The sequence below is a fragment of the Paramisgurnus dabryanus genome, chromosome 9 (genome assembly GCF_030506205.2).
Source record: "Paramisgurnus dabryanus chromosome 9, PD_genome_1.1, whole genome shotgun sequence".
Lineage (NCBI taxonomy): Eukaryota > Metazoa > Chordata > Actinopteri > Cypriniformes > Cobitidae > Paramisgurnus > Paramisgurnus dabryanus.
Genome location: NC_133345.1, coordinates 36,070,721 through 36,078,068, shown reverse-complemented (window position 1 = coordinate 36,078,068; position 7,348 = coordinate 36,070,721). Strand labels below are relative to the sequence as shown.

The window sequence follows — 7,348 nt, the reverse complement described above, 5'->3', positions numbered from 1 at the left end:
ACCAGATCCAAAACAGAGCTGGACCAGCCAAATAAACATAAAGGCATACGCATCTGGTCTGGAGGTGGCCCAGTGCTGATGCGGATGTGTAAAAACGGATCCGTGCCGGTATTGGCCCGTTGTGCCAAAAGACACCGGCCCGGGTCCGTTTTGCGGAACTGGCACAAAACTTATGAATGGTCCGGGCCAGATCTGGGCCAGATGATTTTTGCTATCTGGGTTAGTTATTCAGTATAGGCTATAAGCGCAGCGCACTGCTGAGCGCTCAGCTGTCAGTCAATCGTCTGTGCTTTAGATCGACACTCACAAAGTTTCACATTAAATGATAAGATTTGTCCAAAAACAAAAGGCTAAATACTGAATACTACTTATATGCGACTGCAAGACATTAATAGTCGAATCTGTTTGTAAGGAAACTTACATTATTCCTGTGGAAGAGAAGAACGTTGGTAATAGAAACTTGAGGCAGACGGTGAGACTGTTTTATCTGTTTTCAGACGAAACAGCAGGGTCGGGGTACCCGCAGGTGAACCGCATAATATTTGATCTAACGGGTGTAATAGGCTATTCGCATGTCATTTGTGTTGTAGATGCAGGTAGGGACTCAATAGACAAGAGTAAAATGCGGGTCTAACATCCAAGACCAAAATTCGACTCGTTTTTAAATGTCCCGTGCTCATTTGTGTTTAAGATCTGTCTGAAGACCGGTAAAGGTTTATATTTAACTGCGCGATTTGCGGTGTGACCGGCTCGGGGTCACAGTCTTTATGTCAAATGGTACGGGTGTGAAATAAAATTGCTGCTGATGTCGGATAACTGGTCGGTTGTTCTGTCAATCACAGCAGTGCGGATTATCAAACAGGACTGCATGACTTTGTAACAGCTCTGTACGCTAAACACGAGGACGAACTTGCAATGCACACTACATTAAAACTACAATGAAATATCGGAACTACGTATATAGCTGTGTAACGTTTTTTTAAGAAAATACAGTTTAGATCAAACATAGAAAAGCAATATGCTATAAATATAAGGAAAAGTAAATGACAGCGTGAAAATTATAAAAAAATACATGTTAGTTAGTTTACTGTAGCCTATATTCTCCATTAATTTTTTTTACATTTATAATCCTCATGGGTGCCCCCTGCCGCCACAGCTGAAAAAAATCCTAGAGGAAACACTGTATATACTACTTTTGTGATTCACATGTGCCATGTGTATAAGACTTTTGTTTGGAAAAATCTTGGACCCTAAACCTGTGAGCTGAGCACACAGATAATTATAAATCCCAACTGCCGCCGAGCGAGTTTTCACACCAACTGTGCAGAAAGCAAAAACACATTGCTGTTTTTTTGTAATGCTCTGGATCTGTAAAGCCTTGTCCGGCAGGGAACATCTCGCCTCATCTTTCCTATGATCACCACATGATACTGGGGCTTTGACCACAGCAATGTCCTGCTCTGTGAATCTGAGAAATGTAGGCTGTGGGTCTTTCAAAACAGTTCAGGCTTGAAGTTAAAACTGTGTTAATTCTCCAAACATGCACACAAAAGATCTGAATGCTTATTGTACAGGGGCACAGATTAATAGTGCATTCAGACAGATTCGCTTCAACGACAGACTGCTCTGAATGGAGGCTGGTATAGACAAAGGTGTGTGTGTGTGTACGTGTGTGTCTATTATTTGTAATTATTATTTGCAAAGTTAATTATAAGAAAAGCATACAAAAAGGCTGTTAGAATACTAGTTATGGACAATTTCATCCTTTTTATAAGATGTCTGCAAAGATTCTGACAATAAAGACCCGTCCCTATACTGTAGGTGACATGTGGCATGAAAAGAAAACATGGTGACTGTAGGCCGGTTAGATAAATCCTGTGGGAGTCTCTTTGACGTACGTGGAATGACTTGACCCTCATGAATTTATGGAGTATTTCAGCTGTGCGTTTTGTGGTTAATCTTATACATATTAATATCTTTACAGTATTTCAGTGTGGGAGTGTGTGTCATTTCTTAGCAGAAGTGTTCATGCTTGATTTTTGGCAGGGCTCGAGGTTCACTTTAGCCTGGCACACAGAGATGCTCATCTGATCATGAGGGTCCAATTAAAGCTTTTATAATGAGATCTGATCTTACACAGAGACATGTGATACACAGACAGACTCAAAGATGCAATGTGGCACTGAATGTCTACTGGGATTTTTTGTTTGTCTGGTTTCCTGTCAAATGTTGACAACCCATAATCGACACTGACAGAAGGATGCACAAATAATAACAGAACATTGAATGTGTTTGAGATAGGAGTGTTGCGTTTAAGAAAAAAATTTAAACAAGAAAGAAAAATAAATACATCTGTCAAACATTCTCAGTTTATTTTACAGTAGATACCCACAAGTCTGCCTACATGTAAACACAAAGCAAAAGCCAAAGGAAGTGGGCGAATGAGTCTGAGGTTTTAAGAGACAGACTTTTAAAACTCCCACACTCCAAAATATATCTGACACATTTTGCTTGTGCTGTGTAGTGTTGTTGATCAAAACAACAACCATTATATTGTTTTTGGCGGAGAGTGGGCAATTTGTTTTTACAGAAATATGAAAGAGTAAAGTAAAAAAGATTGTAAAGAAAAACACAATTCAGATTGAATAATACAGGGACTTTGCTTGGTTCACTTAATATTTAATAAAAATTAATAAATAAATAATAAAATAAAAAGAATAATAGTAATAAATAAATAACACAATTAATTCATAAAAATAGTTTCTACCAAGACAAGAAAGACAAAGTTGCCTTATTTGGATTGAAAATGCTAGTTTAGTTCTGCTAAGTGTCTGTTCGTAAAGATTTGATTTGCTATGCCATTATGTGGGCCTATACAGTGAATAAATTGTTTTAATTCAATGCTACTCCAACAGAGCCAAATTATTGACTTCCTGTAAGTAACCAATCATAGTTTTATGATGTTTAGGAGGATGTAAATCTATAATATATTTCTTCACATTAACTAATGGACTGGTGTTGAAAAAAATATTCCAGTAATGGTGCCACAGCCCTGGAATTATTGTCCTGCCATAGTCCAGAAATATTATCAATTTAGTAAAGAATACATATAAAGTGCACCTATTTCATTGCTAAAAATCAACGTTATTTTGTGTATTTGGTATAATGTGTGTTCACGTATCAGAATTTTTTTTTTCCACATACCATACATTTTCACACGCTCCAGATTTCACTCTCTTCTTAAAACGGACAGATTTTTTACAAAACTCATCGATTTGAAAAGCTCTGTGTCCCTGATTGGCCAGCTTATCTGTACGTTGTGATTGGCCTGAATACCTCTAACGTCAGCCGGAAATGTGACGCTCCTTACCATGTTTGGAAGATTCGGTCACAATGCAATGCTAAAGGGAGTTTACTTACAGGCTGAGTCTGAAGCGGGAGGAATTATGATAATGTCGGTCTTGTCTACGTCACCAATCCCAGGAAGTAAATTGTTGCCTACAATCTGTGTGTTTTGTTGTAGTCCAAGAAAACACATTTAGTTGGAGACGATAACTCGCGTCATCGTTTACTTTGGGTTTTGTACCTTTTGCATATCATTAACATGTACTAACACACACTTACACATTAAAGGAAATGTAAAAGCCCTTTAAACAAAACTCTGCAAAAGATTTACATTTGGCAGACACTATATTTAGAGCGACTTACAGTGCCTTTAATCTGATTTTCTTTTATGAGTGTGCATGTTCCTCGGGATTAAACCCATGACCTTGGCGTTGCTAACACAATGTCGCACCAGCTAAGCTTCACATACTACTAATCCATTAATATTTAGGGCATTGTAAACATGATGTTTTTTCTACATTTACTGATATTTTTTATCCATTTTATGGACCAAACAGGTGTAGTCTGAGACTCTCAGATTTAGTGTAACAGCCAGCCATTCACACCAGACCTGACTATTTTAGCCAGCTCTTGCGGTTTTGTATCGAAATGCATCAGCTTTACCGCAATAGATCAGAAAATGATTATCATAACTTAGGGAGGCCCTGTAACATGAGATGCTTGGGTCAGGTGAGTATGGGGGTGGTTTTGTAGAGTTTCGCAACATCAGCAAGATGTTTTGCTAATTGGTGAGAGGATTGTGTGTAAAACCTTCTTAGAGATCTAAAACTTAAAATAGTAGGTTGAATTGACTTGCAAAACCAAGTTATTTTAACTTTGTGCTCCATTTTTTTGTGGTAAGATTCCCTCTTACTGTATTGTTGTTTTTTCCTGTATATTTTGATGCACAGTGGTGCAGCAGAGCTGATTGTAAGAAATTAAATTAGTTCCACTCGGCAAGGAAGCATACATTATCTTACATTTCCACTTGTTTATGACTGTGTGTAAATATTGCATTTGATGTAATATAAAACAGCAGTGTGCAATCTGATGGAATTTGAAATGTCATACGGGTGGGATGGATTTTTGTGTGGTTAGGGAGTACATTGCACAGTGTGTGTGGTATTCAGATATGCACATTTTCTGCACTGGGGACTGCTGGAGGTTTTAATGTCAATCAATCAAAATGAGATCTGTCAGGTACCATTCTAATGAAGGAGAACTGGGTATGCATGCTGAATATAATGCAAGCACAACTCACTCTGAGTCATTCTGAAGCCTCACATGACTGTCAGATTCTGGCACTGGATTGACAGTTAGAACGTGAAAATATTAACATGAGACGAAACGTTCAAGTCTGACTGACTGGAGGTCAGTTGATAGAAGATAAAATAGGTTACATGTGGCAGACTTATGTGGAGCTGGCCTTTGTTTTCTGTAGAGCATTGCCGGTTGAGCATTGCATTAGCAGCGCAAAAGCAAAACATTTAATTCCTTACCAGGCTACAGGTTAAGCTGCTCTATAAAACTTTGATGAACACAAAAGAAGATATTTTGGGAAATGATGGTAAACACACAGCAGTAAGTGAGCATAGACTTCCATAGTGGGAAAAAATATTTTGGAAGTATTGTGATAAATGATGGTAAGTACAGAGTTGACGGTACCCATTTAATTCCATCATATTTTTTATTCCTACTATGGAAGTCTATGGTCACTTACTGCTGTGTGTTTACCATCATTTCTCAAAATATCTTCTTTTGTGTTCATCAGAAAAAAAAATTCATACAGGTTTAGAACAACATGAGGATGAGTAAATGATCACAGAATTTTCATTTTAAAGTGAACAATCCATTTAAATAACAAAAACAACATAATCTATTTTAATTGCCTTAAAATAGCAACGTGTCAACAATGCGCCTGAACACACCTCGATTTCAGACCAGAACGCCCATAAGCGCAAAATTGGGCGCAAATGCATTTGCTATTTAAACAACGTGGTGATAAACATGAAAATGATAATTGTGCCGGGTTCAAAGTAGCAAAAGATACTTGCATCGCGCCTTGCGCTGGGTGTATGATAGGGCCCACAGTCTTAACTTCACAAATGTGTTTATGCAAAAAACACTATTGTCAAAGTTGCTGCAGTACAAAAAAAAATCAGCTTTAAAGACAATTATATTTGTTAAATATAAAAATATATAAATTGATATCATATTTAAGGGTCCTCGTCGTAATAAAATTTGAAAACCCCTGATCTAGACAATTTCCAGATTTACATACTTATGTAGAAATGTTCTTAAGAGCATATACAGTCATTTAAGCCAGCTAGAACGCTTTCAGTGAACTGTCACTTATTGCTGTGGTGGTATCTTCAAGTCTTAGCAGTTTTGGAGAGTCTAGAGCAGTGGTCTCCAACATGGTGCCCATGAGCACCAGGTTGCCCGCACTAGAGTCTGTAAGTTTCCCGCCAAAGCACATTCAATTAATAGCCTCAATTTTAATATTTATTTATAAAAAATTTAGTGATGCACCGATGTATCGGCCGCCGATATTTATCGGCCGATTTTTGATGAATTTGAAACCATCTGCATATCGGCAATAGCACGAGAAAGGCTGATACCGATTGTTTATTAATTAACTGCATAAAGAAATCCATTATATGTAAAAAATGAGTTAATGTTGATAATAAAATAAATGCTGAATACCCAAAACCACCTTTGAAGGTTGTCATGCTGTCTTATTATATTTGTTTTAGCTTAATTTGTGCCTCTCTTATTATGTTGGTCAGTTGAATGTTAATTAGATCCAATCCATGTTCAGTAAAAATAATTTGATGCAGAAATAAACTAGCTAATAGACCAACTGTATAGTATTGTATACAAGTGTTTAATATCGGTATCGGCATCGGTATCGGCCAGAAGTTGTCTGTTTAAATCGGTATCGGCCCAAAAAAGCCTATCGGTGCATCCCTACAAAAAATTTTATATTAGCTTTTTTTATATTATTTAAGCTATTATCAACAAGTAAAACAAAAAAGTTTTGAAAAGACTATATCAAAAAAGTAGCCCTCCAGACTGTTTTATCAATTGTGGAAGCCCTTACTCACAAAAAGGTTGGAGACCCCTAGTCTAGTGTCAAGACCAGGGTCTAGTCTGAATCAAGACCCGAGTCCACATCCAGCTTTATCTGGACTCTCGACTAGCATATCCACAGAGACAATCTTTAAGTTCACAGAGTTCTTTTAGTCTCAGCAATATGAGCTTACAATGTTGCTTACAAAAAACCGGAGACATGTGGTCCATGAAATTGTGTGTCTCCACTAGAGGGAACTAGAGCATTGCATAATGCAATATGAGCTTAAAAGCTAGAAGATTTCATCTCAGTATGCTCACTTTTCATGCAGAATTTACGTTGTAGTGCATAGTGTGACAAAGTATGCATCTTTTGCATATTAATTTGGATTACCTACTACAGCTTGTGCATGAAACTGGAGTTTTCGAATAATTTACTAATGTGGGGTTAGTAATGATTTCTGTATAGCTCAGTGCTAAAGCATTGCATTTGCAGCACAAAAAGTCATGGGTTCGAACCCAGGGAACAGAAATACTGATTAAACAAAAATTATAGCTTGTAATTCACTGTAAGTCGCTTTGGATAAAAGCATCTGCCAAATGCATAAATATATTACCATAGCATCTCAGTGTTAAAAGTGAATTTCAATGTTTAATTTCTGTGCCACTATAATGAGGCCAACCTGTTTGCAAAAATCACCAAACTTCCTCCTGCAAATTTACGCCATCGGTTAAGCCAATGTTATGTCATACCTGAAATAGATGGCAAAAATTGCACACTTTACCTCAACATGAACATAGGCTACTCACAAAAACAGTAGGAGAGCTTAATTACTGATGCAAATGAACCAAGCCATGATAAACAACTGAAGAGTGAGGCAAAAGAATTACT

General features: G+C 37.3%; 1 protein-coding gene across 1 annotated transcript in view; it reads left to right on the top strand.

Annotated features, from left to right (window-relative positions):
• The window catches only part of frmd4a (FERM domain containing 4A), a 223,530-nt gene that overhangs the window by 39,352 nt on the left and 176,830 nt on the right, over positions 1 to 7,348 (top strand). The window lies entirely within an intron of this gene.